Source organism: Pelobates fuscus, chromosome 2 (genome assembly GCF_036172605.1).
Source record: "Pelobates fuscus isolate aPelFus1 chromosome 2, aPelFus1.pri, whole genome shotgun sequence".
NCBI classification, from domain to species: Eukaryota; Metazoa; Chordata; class Amphibia; order Anura; family Pelobatidae; genus Pelobates; species Pelobates fuscus.
Genome location: NC_086318.1, coordinates 377,824,693 through 377,843,663, shown reverse-complemented (window position 1 = coordinate 377,843,663; position 18,971 = coordinate 377,824,693). Strand labels below are relative to the sequence as shown.

The 18,971-nt window shown below is 38.8% G+C and overlaps 1 protein-coding gene and 1 pseudogene across 4 annotated transcripts in view; one reads left to right on the top strand and one right to left on the bottom strand.

Moving 5' to 3' along the window:
* The window catches only part of BCL11A (BCL11 transcription factor A), a 118,598-nt gene that overhangs the window by 62,426 nt on the left and 37,201 nt on the right, over positions 1-18,971 (top strand). The window lies entirely within an intron of this gene.
* LOC134587404 (alkaline ceramidase 3-like) lies at positions 16,015-16,967 on the bottom strand (annotated as a pseudogene).

The following is an 18,971-nucleotide window of genomic DNA, read 5'->3' as shown; positions in this document are numbered from 1 at the left end:
TGGATATGACCAACACAAGTAGATGAGCATTGACTGTTATACGTAATATAAGGATCAGTTTGGTGGTGTGTCTAGAACAAGGGTAGGCAACCTTTGGCAATCCAGATGTTGTGGAGTACATCTCCCATAATGATTTTGCAGCCATGCTGTTGGCAAAGCATCAGGAAGATGTAGTCCACAACATCTGGAGAGCCGAAAGGTTGCATACCCCTGGCCTAGGAAGAGGAAGTCATCCCATTTAGGTTCATGTTTATGCAATAAAAAGTTAAGATTCTTTTAATTCATTTAAATGCTAAATATAGCTGGTATTCCATATCCTGCTATTAAATTGCACACCTTGTTTTTACTATAATGACACAATATATATGACCTTGCCAGGTGACTTCTACAACTGGTGGACAGTTGTGTAGCGAACTATGTTTATTTAGTACAGGTAGCATATCTTGTCTGTTTATCTTGACTGTTTTTTGTTTTTATTAATACTATGTACTAGTTTTGAAACCTGACATAGAGGGGAAGACATTTTCATCTTTAGGTGCGACTTTGAAAATGGAGTGGGGGAAAAGTCACAATTGGAGATACAAAGGTCAAGCTGAAAGTGACAACATGAATGTCAAAAGAGAACTCACTAATGCTTGAAAGACGATTAGAGCTTCTAAGCCACTCCGACTACCAAAGATTTTTTCCTCTCCTTATTGAACTCCACGAAAGACATTTGGGAACTTTAATATAATCTTAAGAATGCTTTATTGTTGAAAGTAAGTCCTGCACAAACTATAGCTCTTCGCTGGGTGCTACATAACCCTACAGCTGTATTCCTTGAAAAAGTGTGTTATGGATGTTTGTCTCACAGCAGCCAGCAGCCCTTCTTGTTTGTGTAAATGTCAGATTTTATGTAGCTATTGACTGCACTGCTGGGCCTACGTGTCTCACCACTGTAGAGGAGTTAGCCTGGGGCGTAGTGCTGTGTAATGAAGCTTTTCTTTCAGATCTTCACGTCGCTCAGACTTATTCTGCATTCTGTGACTGTACAGAAGCATGACTATGGTCCTGTATTTCTTAAGTTATATAACTTTTTGGTAGAATGCTCATGGGCAATCAGTACTTTAGGTTGGTCCTTCACAATGAATAGTCACAAAGAAACTTCTAAGCAGCTTGTTTTGGAGATGTAGGACATTGTTTGTTGGCATCGCAGAGATAGTCAGACATTATATGAATCCTATGATTTGATACAATTCACTTTTTTGTTTACTCATTGGAGGCTGGCCACTCAATGTCAATGTCTTATTGTCCTAAACCTGCGATAGGGACGGATAAAGTGGCAATGGGTACTGCCAACCATTAACCCATGTATTGCTGCCTTACGTTTGTTTAAAGGGTGCAAGTTATTCAATGACTGGTGCAATAATGCACAAATAATCTACATTATTTTTGTGATACCAGATGCAAAAAGTTTTTTTTTCTTAAAGTGCAACATGCACCTTATTAACTCAATGCACTTTGTATGATGTTCTAACAGGATGAGAATGTAAAGCTATGAAATGTATAGGTTTTCTGTGGTGGATTGAACCCTGGGAGATTCTTTTGGAGACATTCATTGAATTGCTGGCTGCCTCCAATATATCAATAAAAATGTATGATAAGCACTAGTGTAAGAGAATAGGAACCTTGGTAAGCTTCCATTTGGCTGTCCAGGTACATGTTATTAAAAGGTATAGTGCGATGCAGCAAATAGGCCAGCGCATGCACTACTGTGCAGCTCTGTACCGGTCGGTCATTTTTCTTGCCATTTCTACAGTAGATGTATTGCTATGTTGTGAAGCAGGTGTTCATGGTATTGTTACAGTAGTTGCAGAAACTGCAGATCCTGGAACTTTGTGGCTGGCAAGGGACATTCAAAGTCAAGTTTCTGAAATGTATGTATTTATTGGCATATAATCTTAATGCATTATCCCTTTACACGGTCACTAAAAGTAACCAGACCAGTTACCAATCTCAATGAAGTCGTCTGGGTGTAGTGTCTTTGTAGTTTTAACTTTGCACTGTAATGCAATGCAGTTTTGTAGAAACTGCAATGTTTACTTTGCAGGTTTAAACATCTCTAGTGGTTGTCTTCCACACAGCCACTAGAGGCACTCTCATGAACAACTGAGTAAAACCCGGTCATGTGACCAAATGCAGCTCATAAGAGAAGACTTGGATTTGACATTCATTGTGGGAGCCACGCATCCATGATGACTTTGCGGGAGGTGAAACGGGCAACAGCACCAAGAGGGTGTAAAGTACAGTAAAAACATCTACTTTATTTTTACAGGTAAAAAGAAGGAAAGGGGGCTTAATCTAAAGATGCCCTATGACACTATAGTGTTAGGAATACAGGTTAGTATTCCTAACACCATAGGACCGATAGGCAATTTTCAGCACTCCATAAGTTATGGACTACAGCCGTAATGCTGACAAAGCAATAGACGAGATTTAGTCGTCAACATCTGGAGTTCCGAAGGTTTCCTACCGCTGCACTACAGTGTTCCTTTCTTGTATTAGCAAAAATGGTTCCACTGTGTCCTGGAGGTGTCCCTTTTAGTGATAGAATTGTCCCTGTTTATTAAAATGTCCGTACATTTTACATATTTTTTGTACTCTCGTGGTTGGAGCCACAGTGAAAACTGTGGGGTTATAAAAGGTAAATGTCAAATAATTAACATTGTAAACCAACCTTAGACAAAACGAATACTTAAGACAGCAGTTCATATACATACTTAACAATTAGGCTAATTTTCTGTTCACTATTGTCTTTTTTTTTCCTGCTCTTACAACTGTTGTCTTACACGCCACTATCTCCATTTCCTTACCTGGCTGTCTCGTCTCCATTTTTATTGAATACTTCATCACATTCTTATTTACATCTGTAATGAGGAGCCATACATCATGTTATACTGGATGTGGACGTATTCCTTTGTGTTGCATATTTAATCTGTTTAAGATTTTTCTTGCACATAGCTTAAGGTATCATGTTATTTCTGCTTTAATATTTAAACTTTAGATATTTGCACAATAAAAAAGAATTAATAAATATACCTATAGTGGATTTAGGGTTCCTATAAAATGTACCACTGACAAAACAGGGTGCAGATGTAAAAAGGTTTATGATGGATGCAGGCAAAGGTAGGGGTTAGTGTGGGAGGCTAGCCGAACTAAGGATGTGAAAAATGAGGGTAAGAAAAGACTGATTCACACGCAGTCATAAAGAAAAAAGTGCTTGTGGAACAATATGATGTAAGTATATATATTGTGTGTATATATACAAGATTGGCAGACATATAGATAGACAGATATAGACATACAGCAAATTTATTTAAGTAATGGCTCAGTTTAAAAATTACAAAAATCTTTCCTTTGCGCAAACCACTTTTTAAAATATACTGGCATTCTTTATATGCACATTAAAGAGTGGGTATAAAGTTCAGTATAACCAATTTGGAGAAGATCAATTCTATTTCCACTACAGCCCCAGAATGCAATGCAATAATATGCAAATTATTACTCACACAATGGATTCTCTTAGTGGTGCAGTGGAACTTTAAACATAACTTTTGGCACAAGGCACAGGGTTTTATCTGCTTGAGCCATGTATCCTATCTACAGGCAAATTTAATCTTATTCTTACACTGCTGCTGTTCGAAAGGCTGAAACAATGTTTTGTGGGTTGAATTATAATTGCCAATGCTTGTGCATATTAGCCGACACATATATTTTTATACTTGGAATACAAAATTAGCATAGTACATTTTCTGCACAGCTTATTTAGCCTGTGTAAAGGTTAGTATGTTTTTCACCTCTCTGTGTATTACATTAGTAGAAATGAGTGATGTGGTGATGTACATGTTTCAGAATAGTTTTTTTTATTATTTTGCCCAAGGCAAACTGTTTGCAGCATGCAGCTAATGTTTAGAATTACTGTGCTTGGCATTAATTACCCCCAGCATGCGTCTGTATATTTGGCTATAATGTCAATAACATTATAAGAAAGGATTGAGAGGCTCACTGTATGGGAAACTTTATTTTTCAAACCCATTTATGAATTCATCATGATGACTATCGACTATCAACCCAGCCTACGTACGTAGACTGAAAATAAAAAAATCCCTCTTGAGCATTCCATACTTTAACCGAGAACGTGTACCCCCAATATTTCTTATAGTGTCAAGAATTCTAAAGAGATCTTGCTTGGAATAAAATAAAAATCATATAAATTCTATATTATTTTTATCAGCACATCACACTATGTAGATGGATATGTAAAACGTAACATTTCAAAACAAAAGATCAACCACAGAATGTTCTAAACTCATATGGACTTCATTTAAATTTCATTCACACACTCTGTCCACACATAAATAAATATGTATAGGTTAGGGAGCTAAGGAGGAAATATGAGACAGTGCATTGTAATTTTTGTTGAATTATTATTGAGAAGTGGCTGACCTGAAACATATTTTAAAGTGGATACTGCATATCATCTTGTCTCCATTTCTTCTGGTCCTGCATTCTTACGCCCTGATCTCGCCCATTTGTGTCTACTAGGCCTTCTACCTTGTATCCAAATTATCTTCAATCTTTATCCCATCTGCTGTCTGCAGTGAAGATGTATGGAATTTGGAGAAGAATAGACTCATGGCCGATATACTGAATTACTGGTCTAGGACATGGTATCAGCCAGTTGTAATTCTGGTTGCTGATACTACAGCAACCATCATCTTCTCATGGTTCAATGAAAAAATTAATTGCTAAAGTTCATGAAAGAAATTGTCTTTTTTTATTTAAATCAAATGGTTGCATGCGTCAACCCTGTTGTCAGTTAAAGATCTGCCTGTATAGTTTACAGATTGTTCAGGTATTCCAGATGGTATTAAAAATGTAGTAAATCTCCATTTAATTTAATTTAAAGATTGTTATAACACCATAAAGTGTTTCTGCAGGTGACATGTCAATTACAGATAAAATATATTTTCCAGTTCGTATTGTTTTTTTTTTTTTATTAATATAGTGTGTTATAACACCCAAGTTATTGTTTAATGATTTATTGAAAAAGAGCTTTTACCAGGATTATTTATTTACTGCATTTTCCTTTTACAAACATGCAAACCTAGAGCGGTAGGATGCATATAATGCATTAATAAGATACATTAACTCCAAAACACATGTGGGAATGGGGGATGGTATAATACAATGATTAGTATGCTAAGCTTATTGCAATTAGACTTAAGTACAAATCATGATTTTACTTTAATCTTTACAAACGTATTACTCAACTGCGTTATTTACCCAAGTGCCAATGCGTTTCTCAACCCATTTGCAAAGGGTCACATTCTCCCCCCTACCCCCCCCCCCCCTTTATATCAATAACATTTATATTACTTGTAAAGTCTCCAAAATCCTAAACCTTTACTTGATTATTTGCCGTTCGTCAGCTTCAGCCATTTGGGAGGTGATCTAAGATTTGTACTTCATTTCCACCAGCTGGTCTGCAATTGGTAAGACTGTCTCAACTTTGGACCCTGTCTCACCATTAAATGGTTTGTGTCCAGGTTTTATATATCTCATTAGGCAACTCCTGTATATTGTGAAGAAATCTTGTGGTCGATGGTGGGAGATCTGCCCATACAGAGAGCTTCAAAAACAATCTGCAAACAACTACAGTCGTCAGTATGGCTGCCAGTTGCTCAGACATGCATTGCGAGGTGGGAAATACAATTTTCAGCAGGGAATGTTCAATGCTCCCTTGGCATACCCTTTTGCTGACTCCCCTCCTATTCCACGATGCCTATCAAAATTAGGGCATGGCATCATAATGTACATTGTATTGGTGTTGAGTTATTTCAATCATTTTTCATTAATATTTGAACTATTTCAATCCACTATAGCTGAATCCTACTTTTAACGCTTTCTGTTTATCTGGCATGCTCCCTGTCATGCTGAATTTAAAAAAAAATAATACTTTATATAGTACACACAGCTTAAAATGATCCATATTTAGAGTTTTTGTATTGTGATTGAGACTGTTATTGTTAGTATTTGTATGTCTCTGAGCAAAGCTGTCTGTTGTCCGTGTATTTTGTTCCTTGGTAAAAACAGGTCTCATTGTGGGAAACGGAAAAAGGGAGATGTTATCATAAAAGGTTTTATCTTTGTTGTACTTTGTCCAGTAGATAGGTTTCATTACGCTGTTCACAACTATATCTGTCTAATGTACCTGGAACCACCATCAGATATCTAGAGCAGGTGTTTCTTTAAGCCCCGAGTATTTCAACTCCATTTTAACTGGTCAAGTTATATGTACTTACCTTTTAACGTTCTTTTTGTCTGGTAATGTTTGTAGCACACAGGTGACAAAAAAACTGGAATCCTGGCTGTTGGAAAAAACAAACTCCTAACATGCTGTGCCAGGCAATGTTTTTTCTTGAGTGGGTGTATTAATTCAGTGATGCATGTGCAATGTATCGGAGTATCACAGTACCCTGAATAATTGTGGATTTTGTCACAGCAGAATTTGTGTGTGTGTTTCACAATTTTGTCTGCCGTTTAAAAAGTATCTCACACACACACACTCTGTCTCTCTGTGTCTCTCTCTCTCTCTCTCTCTCTCGCTCTCTCTCTCTCTCGCTAAGTGGTTTGTTGTGTACCCAACTGTTTCACATTCTCTTATTAAAAGTATTTCAATTAGAAGACGCATACATTAGAAGGATATTTATGCAGATGTCTCCTGAGATCTCTCCCCATGCTGGACTGGTTTTAGTATAGCAAGTTTTACAGACCACATTAAATCTGGCTAAAATGATCCTCAGATTTGAAAAATGCACTTCTTAAGAAGATTATTTTTCTAACGAATGTGCGTTGCTTTACTTTAAATGTATTTATTTTTTGTTGAAAGATGGTTTATCAATAGAGAGGGTACTTGGACTTCGTTACAAATATCTTAATCTAACAAACCGAAATGAATCATGATCAGGTATGAGCTCCAGATAGATTTTTCCGCTGCTATGTCCCCTGGTAAATTATATTTAAAGCATGCCATTTTAAAAATCTGCCCAAATGGCTCAACCATTTAATATGATGCTGTATGTCAAAGAATATATAAAAAGGGTAAGCAGACTTCATATCAATCAGTTTTAGTAAGCAAATGGCATATTGATAATTAATGTGCTATCTTCCTTACCATCACTCTCCACACTGGCCAACACATAAAGAGATGCAGTAAAGCTTTCATCCCTGGGATCAGTGAATGAAAATACAATTTGGTTTCCTACTCAGGGATTTTGAGGTCCGAGCCTAGTTTTAAGAGTATTTGTCACATGTTTAGGTAAAGAACTAGCTGTCAAAGGCCCGGACAAGGCTGGGTTAGGGATTTCATGGGCCTGGAGCTAAAAATTACACTGGGTCTGAATATAAAACTTTTTTCTGTGCTCTGCTGCCAGATATAAAACCATACCTATGTGTAAGGATAAAATGGAAATTTAAAGCATATAAAATCCATATTCAGACGCAGGACGAGCTACAGAGAAATTTACTGGTAATGTAAGGGGAGCAAGGGGTGAGGGCTAGGGAGGCCATATCCACCCCATGTCTTCCAGGACACACATAATTTATACAAATTGATGGTCAACATACATAACGTTCTGCCATGCAGTATGTTGAAGTCAAATGCTGCAGATGGTAAATCGGGTGATAATCAAAAATCCTGCAGAATATACATTAGCCATAATACAGGGCCGGAGTTTCATGTTCTGCCAATCAACATGATGAAAATATTTGTCCAGGAAAACATGGTGGAAATGGCAACTCTAGTCAAGTCCCCTCCTATGGTTCATGGAGCACAGGAGATCCGTCCATTTACAGCTGTAGAGGGGTAATTTTGATTGATTAAGAGAATGGCTTTTGGGTGTCTTGTTAAATAATGACTTAATTTCCCTTGTATAACATTTGTGTTCTACATGCTGCAGGGGAGCACTTTTCCTGTGCTAGATGATACGTAGCCAGAAAAACATGGTAGATCCCTAGAGAGTAATAAAACAGCATGGAAGCGTGCTTGGCTGGCTAACGTGCCCACACGTGCAATAGTGAGACAATACACAGTTTATTGTAGAAGCTATGTGTATTATCTCACTATTGCACTTCTGCATGAGGGCACATTAGCTAGCCAAGCACGTTTCCATGCTGGTTTATATAGTATTTTCAAAATCATGAATATTAATACAAGTTTCATTTTGATTTATGAATTAATGACATTACATTTCCCCAGCTTTAAATAAAAGTCTGGCAAGACAGAGAACATCTTCACCTAGGGTTGCCCGACCCACCACGTTTTCCAGGACACACATCACGTATGCGTATTGATAGGTACTGCCCAGCAGAATGTAGAATCTCATCCTGAAAAATTCCTTAATTAATGATTTAACTTCCTTCTTGCATCAATTTAATTCTACATGCTGCAGGGCAGCACTTTTCTTGCACTGCCCAATAACACCAACAAATTACATCTGTCCAGGAAACCATGATGGAATTGTCAGTTCTACCTTAACCCCATCAATATCATGGTTATTATTCTAGACAATGCAGCACTTTCCATAATTATTGCCGGTATAATTTATTGTCCAATTAATTACTACTTATTGAAATTAGACCAGGTTTATTATGAAGTCATTATTCTTATTCCAAATCCTCGCTAATTTATTTTATTCACGTCAGAACCTTGTATGCAAATGTTTACAGAACTAGATTGGACACTACAGGTTACGGCCTTTTATTTTCTGCTCACTGCCAGTTTTTTCTCTCAAGCTGTAGCCTGACTGCGGCTGGGGATAATGGGAGTTGTAGTGTGAAAGCGACTGGAGAGCTGTCCTTGTAAAGTGTGTACGTGCAAGCTGTGAACAAGGGGCAGTAGTCTTAGAACAGCTGAATGCCCCAGTGCACTTTGGTCACAAAGGGCCTCTCTACACTTAAAGGCTGCTTTTCTAATAATGTTTGCTCAGTCTGGGTGCAGTAATAAGGAAAAAACAACCACCTGTATAGCGTGTTGATGGAAAGATAAGAAGAAGGTGGGGAATGTGTGATCTGGCTGCTCAGAAGGACACAAAGTTGCACATCAGTTGATTTAGATAAAATGTTTGTCCAGCTGAACGCAATCCCACCCAACTCTACGGCATGATGAGTGATTCCCAAAGCTGACAGCTGCACTCATACAATTCACCTGCGAGTCCCAACAGGGCTCCTTGTCTCCTACTGGCTGTTATTACTGCTGGAAATTTCACAGAGCAAGCTGAATAAGAGAACTTTGAACTGGCTTCTTTTTTTTCTCCTCTCCCCCCCAACCCCCCCCCCCCCCCCCCCTTTCATTTCCCTTGGAGACATAAGGTGTAGATAGTGCTCATGTGGTCTGAAACATAACACAGCTTTTAGAAGATCGCTCGATTTCTACGTATGACGGACCAGAGCATATCAAACCTTTCCTTCTCTCCCGCAGATCCGTCTATACACTTACACTGTAAAATGTATTACATCTGTTGGCATTACTACAAAGGTTATATAGAAAAATGTAAGATGAAGTACGCTTCTATTCAAATTGGCTAAGAAGGGAGAGTTCCCTGTTCATTTGAATTGAATTTTATTTTCCATTTGGCTGTTCGTGTATTTATTTTAGTGAATGGATTATATTTTGAGCTTTAACAAACATGTTGTCTTTTTTTTTCGCTTCCTTTTGTAATAATATAGCAACCTTTAATAAATAACATCCAGTCTCTAAAGAATATTTGTAATTGTAGGGGATGTTCTTAGGTTAAAGTACTGCGGTGATATAATTTCAGATACAATCAATAGCTGTGATGACTAATCTTTAACAATCCGTCTGTAGTTCCCATGATGTTTAACACATTAAGAACCAGAATGTCTGTCTATATACTATCCTTAAAATCAGTTTTCTTGGCTGGATTAAGCATAGCAGACAATACTAGCTCTTAACATAATGGAAACTTCTTTAAAGATCATTAATGACGCCATGCTAAATAAACATTGCATTCCCTGCGGACATAGGAACTTTAGGAGCTGGATTGTGATAACCGGAAAATATAGCATTCGATCCTGAAGGTGTTAAGCTGCCGGACTATCAGTATACTCCTTGTAAACAACAAGCATTATAGTTAGTCGATCTAGATCTTTAGTGGACCGTTTTTCCAAACACTTCGTATAAACAACACTTCATGTTTCTTTTCTAAATTTGTAAAGACGAGTAGAGTAAAGGTAATGAAGTTGGTTATGGCAAACTACGGCACCCCTGATGTTGATGACTACATCTCCTACAATGCTCTTACAGCTATAATACTGGCAAAGCATCATGGGAGGTGTAGTACAAAACATTTGGAGTGCCGAAGGTTGTCTATGTCTGTTTTAGAGTGTGGTTGTCAAATGACCCCACTTATAGAAGAGCTGTCACTAATCTGAAAGTGAAATTCCTCAATTCTTCATTTTCGTTAATGCTATTAGAGCATTTATTGGGTGATCCATACAATGGACGTCTGTATAAAACAAACTGACCTCTACAGGATTTCCATATGTCGGTGAGGTCATTGGCCTATCATGTCCTGGGCTTGGAAAGTATCACAAGATCATTGTCAAACTAAAGATATATTCAACTCATAGAATTGTAACCAACACTATCCAAAAGGACAAGATACGGGATAGCTGCATATTATAGAGGATATTATAGGTATATAATAGAAATTATAGAGGATATTATTATATAAAAGATATACTATAGAGGATTATAGTCATTAGAGAGGACCAGTAATATAGAAGTCAAGAATGCAAAGGACCAACAGTCAATACCAGAATGAGACAAAATCTAAATGCTCTGATGGGATCCATAGTAGGGAGATCAGAGATTTATATACCAATTGATGTTGTCAGTTTGCTTCCTGCGCACCACCAATGTACGTGTGTATAGTCACCAGAATGAGCCATGGTTGTGTGTATCAAAATTATGAGGCACCAGTACACTAACATGGCAGCACTCTACATCAGAAATGAGGACCGAATGACACAAGAATGGAGATATGTTGCATGCTGCTAGAACCTTTAAAGCCAATTCTTCCATCGTACCATATGCATGGACCCTTTCAGAGTCTGTGGAGGTTAAACAAACTGGCATTGTATGGTCTGTCTGTGCTTGGGCAGCCTGGCATATGATGTAAATTAGAAATGAAAGCTTTTTACTTCCTGTTTTTTATGAAAATCCTAAACCATAGCTCACTTTCCGTTTATTTTTATGCAGTAACCACTCCCTATTGGCAATCTGCAATTAATGTGCTCTGTTCTCCTGTTAAGGACAGTTAATGGTTAAACCCCAATTAGCATAGCTTTAAATAATCAGTACTATTTCAGTTTGAAACAAACCATCAGTCACCGGATTAGAAAGTGATTTGTGCCCTCCGGAATTTTACACAGATGCTTTTGGTTAAATAAATTGTGTCTGCAGATATATTTTTTTCCTCCTGCTATGAATTACCTAATTGTTTTAAGTTCTCGGCTTGAAAGTTGGTGTCCTAAAATATATTATCAGTATGTTGGGGAATTATCATAGATATTACCCATCAGGATATCCACACTGTGTTCTTTGTTTTCTTCTTCTATGGTCAGTAACAAGACAGCTTGAAAGCAAGAATGTTACATTTTAAAGAAAGGGTGAGCATGTGAGTCGTAGAGTTAATAAAAACGGAACATCACCATACTAAAGGGATACTCTGAACACTATAACCACTACGGCCCGCTGTACTGGTTATGGTGCCAGGAGTGTCATGGCGTCTTCACATAAGTAGTCAAACTATTTAAGACTTGCTATTTAAGAACGGTCTCATTGGCGAAGTCTGTTAGATGAACACGTTCAGCCAACGAGAGCCACCGTGCTCAGCAGGGCTCTGCTCAGTGAAGGAGCTTTTGGCTGTGGAAAAGGAGTCAGGTCTCCAGTGGACCCCGGGTAAGTTGCCAACCTGTTCATAGTTGGTTTGACTACTCACTCTTGGAGGCTCAAGGGCACTCCTGGCCCACTAACCACTACAGTAGGCTGTAGTGGTTATGATGATTGCCTATGTGGACTTTAGGGTTCCTTTTTGCAGTTAATCAACTTAATGTTTTTCTTCCTGACAGGTGCATGTTACTTTTGTTTGTTATGACAACCCCTCTCTCCCAATAAAAAAAAACAGCCACCAAAAAAAATAAATAGTACCATAACCTCCCTTTCTTTTTATCTCTCACTTCCAACAGGAAATGTACAGGTGACTGCTCCCTGGAACTCATGCAGATCATATTTCCATATTTAAAGTTAATGGAAAGAATGCATGTACAACATTATATCAGTCAGGTAAATAGAAAGAAAAGCATGTGCATTACAGCTGCAGGGAGCTTCTATCCATTTGTGTGAGCATCTTGCATTCATGTTCACAAAAGAATGGCTGCACTGTGCATGTGCCGAGTTTGTCCACTGACTTCTATAAGGAATTCTCAAGGCCGTGTACAAGCATGTGGCATTATATGTATGCATATGCTCAACAAATAACCCATAAGGATGAAGTGGAAGTCCGACTTTGACTGAGAGATCTAAGGGACACACTAAGCAACATAACCTGCAGAGTAAGTTGGTGAACTCTAGGGCACTTTCCTTTCGTTTTTTTTTTTTTTTTTGTCAAACCTCTTTCAAGTGGCTTGACAACATCTTGGGCTCTCCTGATACCCAAAGACAGGAAATGATTGGCCGCAGCCAATAACCTCTGCTTGCAGAGTGTCTGCATCATTAATGGTAGGACAACAAGGGACAGCAGCAGAGGAGGCAGGATTTCAGCTCAAAGAGGGCTCCAGGTTTATTCAATCTACACAGAAAGGTTTGGCAAAACATGGTGAAACAGCACCTAAAACCACTTGCACCATAACTACTGCAATAACCTGCAATGTTTACGGTGATTAAAATACCCCTTAAACAAGTACCTCATTGACTTAGACATTACTGGAGCCAGTAAGCACATTCTGAATTTTATTTTCGATATAGGAAAGCCACTGTGAACTAAAAAGTGACTTAAGGCACAATAGTTATGCTAGAGGTTTTTACACCTAACCTTAAAACTTTAATGAAATAAAGGCTTTGTTCTTCTAAACAGGGAGTTGTTTGTGATCACAAGTGACTTGCAAAATTTAGCAGAGTCTGTTGTTAACTCACAACTACTTCTCTTCATCGTCATATTATATTCAGTACTTGATGTCTTGCTTGAGATCTCTTTTGGCTTTGATTCTGCTAAGTAAGTCTGTACATATATATTCAATCTAATGACTTGCTGTTCTCAATAACAAAAGATTCTAGTGGCAGCCCTTAAGAAAACACTTGCCAGGACATAAAGCTATCTTTCTTTATTAAGTTGCTTACGTTCAATCAGGAATTTCAGCTGTTGGTTACTAAATAAGAAATACATCAAATGTCAAGTTCAATTGTCAATGAATTACTGTAAATTAATTTATGGATAGGCTTCATCCTCTGTGACACTCAACATTTGGTCACTACCCAGATGACGTATGTAACCCTTTTAGTGTTCCCTATTTTCATGAACTAATTTATTGTTCCATTAATTATATTTTCTATATCTATATTTCCTTTTTGATAAATCTCCTTTTTAAAAATTTTTTTTTTAAACACAAAACCAAATGCACTTGAATGACATTATAACGCTTTTGCCTATGTGGACTCTTATGCAATACATACAAAGGAATTTTTGTAACAAAAAAACATGTCCATTCTGCTCTGTGTTAAAGTGCTTTGGTCTGCACCTGCCTGTAATTTGATGAGTTCTCTGCTTACCTCGTGGGAGCTCGAAGGCCAGTTCTATAGCAAAAGGACGTTTCAACCCTTTCTGCTTGAAGCAGTGGTAGATCCTCTGTTGCTTAGCTGATCTCAATGTAAATCGGGGATGTATGCGTAAGCGAAGTTGGGATGAAGGAAAATAAGATAAAAAGATGTTGTGTGAGAAATATGTATACGGAAGCTGCAGCTGTCTATTTGCCGCTATAATATGCTGACAATGTTTGTATTTCTCAGTAGATTTAACAGGTTTTGCTAGAATGCAAAACATTAAAAAAAAAAAAAAAAAAAAAAAATACAATAACTCAATTAGCCGACACGCATGATGTTAAAATATCACAAGCATGTATTTCGACCATTTGCGAATTATATCACTCATGTCACTAGCATGCATATATATATATGTTACATATTTCAAGACAGGGACAGGATTTTAATGCGAGCATGTGACTTTAAATAATGTCAGACATGTGGCTTTTAGCAGGACGTGATATAAATTACTTCTCACAATTATGGACATATTTCGATAGCCTATATGTTGCCTGTATGTGTTGCCTCAACTGAATATCAATACCTATAAATCCCTCCGTTACAAATCCTCATTATACCTGTGAACATACTCCTCCTGCTATGCTTCCACAACAATTTTCCATTTTCTCTTTATTAGATACGTACTATCAATACCATGAGTTCCATAATTGTTCTGCGTATAAAAGTTAAATAATAATCACTTGATTTACTTATTTATTCATTCATTAGATCATCAGATCAGACACGGGTGTAGGCAAATCTAATAATATACAACTAAAAATGATTTATATTTTCAAAGTCTACTCTCAAACCGATAGCCAGACATTTTGAATATTTGTTTTTCCAAGTGCATTGGCATCTGTGTAATTACATTGAACTGGCTTACAAACTAGCATTATATCATTATCTGAGCTATTCAACAAGAAGGGGCCTGATATCTGATTGTTGGTTGATAAGTGTCTCTACAAATATTTATTCTGTACAGATATCTTTTTCAGTCACATTACAACACGCATGTAGCTGTCAGCTTTCCAGGCTTTTCGAAAAACATTCCTTTTTTTTTTTTTCATTCAGTCAGTAATAATCTAAACTACTCAGATGCAGCAAGGACACTGTAGCAGATGAAATCAGCTGAAAAGATAGAAGTCCAACAGTGTTTAGCTACCTGGCTGCTTTTGAAACATGTTGATCATTAAAGCCCTGACTATTTTGTATTCTCGAAGGCTTTATCTTTGGCAATTTCAAAGCTTTTACAGCTTTTTATGCCCACCCCCCGTAAAAAAAATCCCAAACTACTTATGTCGCTGTTGTACCAAATCGAAGCTACATCAGAATTTTTTTTTTTTTTTTTTTTATGAGAGGCACAAATTTATTTAGAAAATAAGTTAGGCACTGTTTCTAATCAAACAATTGCGCATAAGGCATTTATCCACCAAGCAATTTCCATAGGGAGTATTTGATAGTGTACTTTTTAGTTTGGAGTTATACTGTTTTTAGTGGGAATATACAAGTGATCCAATAATGTGTCGTACTGATTGCAAACATTTCCACCGCAATCTCGTGGTGCTGCCTTCATTGGAAATAAACAGATCTGTGGACACCTAAAAAAAATAAAAAAAAAATAACAGCAGCACGGGACGGGTAGAGAATCAGGTCGTTAAAACGATTTAAGTTTCAGCTGTTCTTTTAATTCCCAAATTTCACTGATTAATACCTGACCAAAAACGAAGAATAATGAAACTTGTGCGTTTTACATGGCCCTAGCAGAGGGCAAAGTTAAAAGTTGGCCGTGTCATTTAATTTGGCCTTTAATTTTTCTTTTACATTTGGCCTATATCAAGGCAGTGGTGTCACTTTAATGTGATAATTAATGAGGTCAATGGCGAGACAAACAGTTGCACTTCTTTCCTTGTAACTGGCCAAAATGGACTAAGATCAACCACGCTGCTTTCTTGACAGTTGATGCACCTTTGAGATCTCCAAACATGGTCTTCGTGAGGTTTCAATCATCATTCTTCATTCTTGCTGTGTTTGGCAGTACCAGAGCAGAGCTGGATAAATAACTTGGCGTGTGTGTGTGTGTCTGTGTGTGCGCGTGCGTGAACACACAGACACCCACAAAGATATAAACTGCAAACAAAGTTAATTTCACTGCATAGAAGGTTTGGCGGAGGAGAGTCCTTTTGCCATTTTCTGCCTGTACAACTGCGGAATGTCTGTAGTGCTGTTGAATTATTTTGGTCAGCGTTTCTTCGGAGATTTCACCATGATTACTGGCCACATCCCAAAGAGGAACTTCACTTTTGGCCGGCACTTGAGGAAAAGTGTTCTTGTGTATAAACTGAAAAGGATGTGCAGATAAGACCCCAGCCCAGTCAGAATGTGCCACCAAGCATGAAATCGGGTCACGGCCCCGATCACAGGAGGCATCTTCTGCCGCGCTCCTCTCCAGGTAGGGCAGAAGATGTTATCCACATTCCACAGCACAAACCCAATGAAAAATACACCGAGGGATGTGTAGGCCAGACCCCTTAACCATGGGTAGACCCATGTCACTATATAGACCGATCTGAGCACTAAAAAGGAAACCAGCACCCCATACATGACCTGATGAAATACTGGCTCCTTCCATCTTAAGTAAACTGTAGTTACTATTAAGCTAAACAGAGCTAAAATAATGAGCAGCAAATAATTGTAGGAATTTCTGTTCTTGAAACATTCATATAAACAATAGACAAAAATACTGCAACTGTAGATCATCGGCAACTCGTCCAAAAGCTGCATTTCATACTGTAGGGTCATGTGGAAGCACCAGGAGCCTAAACCCACAGCTGTAAGACCTAGGTAGGCAACTACATATCGATTTTCAAGCCCGTCTTTCACAGTCTGGATGGCGCCAAAGAGTGGAGGTAGGATAATGATCAGATTGCTGACTGTGTTCCAGAACTCGGCGATGTAGAAGGACACGGCGTAGTTCTCCTCGCACCATTCCAGGGTGGAGGTCGGGGGGCCCCCAGTAACCGGGCCTGACCAGCGCCGGAGCCATAGCCGCCTGACACCGAGAGCCGGCCGGGAGGGAGGAGGGTCCAGACTGGGGGAGAGAGACGGATAGGGGAGGGAGAGAGGGGGGGCCGGACTGGAAGAGGGGGAGAGAGAGAGAGGGGAGGGAGGGAGGAGGGGCCGGACTCGCTACACCAGAATTTTACGGTGCATGTTCTCGCCTTAAATATTTGTCGAGTCTCTGTTTTCCAAATTTTGTCCTTTTTTGCAGTAAATTAAAAATTTCAGACCCCAATTGCACATTCCCACTTGCTTCTCTTGCTTCTTTGAAATGCTAAGACTGTAGAACAAATAGCCAACTCTAACACAATTGTTGGTTTAAACACAAAGAGGAAATTGCACTTCTTTTTTGGTCCTTGTGCAGCCAGACCTGGGGTTGGCTTGAGAAACATCACATCGGAGATCAAAACGTTGCATCCTTACCTTGTTTTGGTTGTTGGTTTTTAGGCTATTAAGCAGGTGCACAACCCGATTTGCCATAATTATGTAACACTGTCACTCAGCTTGTTTGCCCCTCTACTATACATACACATCTAGCTGACATTGTACCTACCTGTGGTGCCTGCTGTAATTTTAGAATAACGTGACACACTATATTAATACTTAAAGGGACAAAAAAACATTCAGTATCTCCTCCCTCTTCATGCATACACTGAACTTTCCTCATAGAGATGCATTGATTAAATTCATCTCTATGAGGAGATGCTGATTGGCCAGGGCTGTGTTTGAATCGTTCTGGCTCTGCCCCTGATCTGCCTCCTTGTCAGTCTCAGCCAATCCTATGGGGAAGCACTGTGATTGGATCAGGCTACCACTTCTGATGATGTCAGCAGACTGTTTGTTTTTCTGAGTCTAACAGCATGCAGATTTACAGCTTCAGGCTTGAATACAGTAAGATTTTTACTATATTTATGGAGGCATGAGGGGCCCAGGGGGGCTAGATGGTGGTTTTAACACTATAGGGTCAGGAATACATGTTTGTGTTCCTGACCCTATAGTGATCCTTTAACATTCTATATTATAATACATACTAAATAAGAATACTTAAGGTTGTGGTGGTGGCTTAAAGGATGACTATAGTGTCAGGAAAACAAAGCGTTTTTTCTGACACTATAGTGCCCTGAGGGTGCCCCCACCCTCAGGGTCCCACTCCCGTGGTGCTGTAGGAGTTAAATCCCCTCCAGCAGCTTACCTTATTCCAGCACCGTGCTCCCTTGGCGCTGGTTACCTCTCCTCCCCCGCCGACGTCAGCTCCCCCGTCCGACGTCACTGGAGCTGAATGTGAATGCACGGCAAGTGCCGCCTGCGCATTCAAAGTGTCCATAGGAAAGCATTTCTCAATGCTTTCCTATGGACGCTCTGCGCGATGGAGGCATAATATGCCTCCAGCGGCTGTTCGGAAGACAGCCACTAGAGGCTGGCTTAACCCCCAAATGTAAACATAGCAGTTTCTTTGAAACTGCTATGTTTGCATCTGAAGGGTTAAAACCTGAGGGACCTGGCACACAGACCACTTCATTGAGCTGAAGTGGTCTGGGTGAATATAGTGTCCCTTTAAGACTTCACTACCAACTCCACTTCCCATACATAAGAAGGCAGAGATGTATACTTAGTTGAAACCTAATGTACCTTGTGCCCATCTTCAGCTCCCTATAGATGAAGCTACCAGGAGCAGCAGCATCTTATTTCTCTTGCACATGGGGTAGAATAAAGAAATGTGGGCCTAAGGAGTACTGCTGGTGAGACATGGCAAGTTATTTCATTCACTATATTTGAAAACCGCAATCTGTGCATGTTTCTTTGGAATGGTTCCAGACTCCGGACTAGAAATTCTGTGCATTTCAATTCACTTGTTTTGGTTTTTTTTAATTGCAGTTCATATATACTCCTGAGGAATGCTAGTATATGCTAGTTTCCCAGATGGGAAACTATAATGTTGCTACATTTTCCATTGTAGGGTGTTTAGTGATGTCTGGTTAGAGCAATGGTA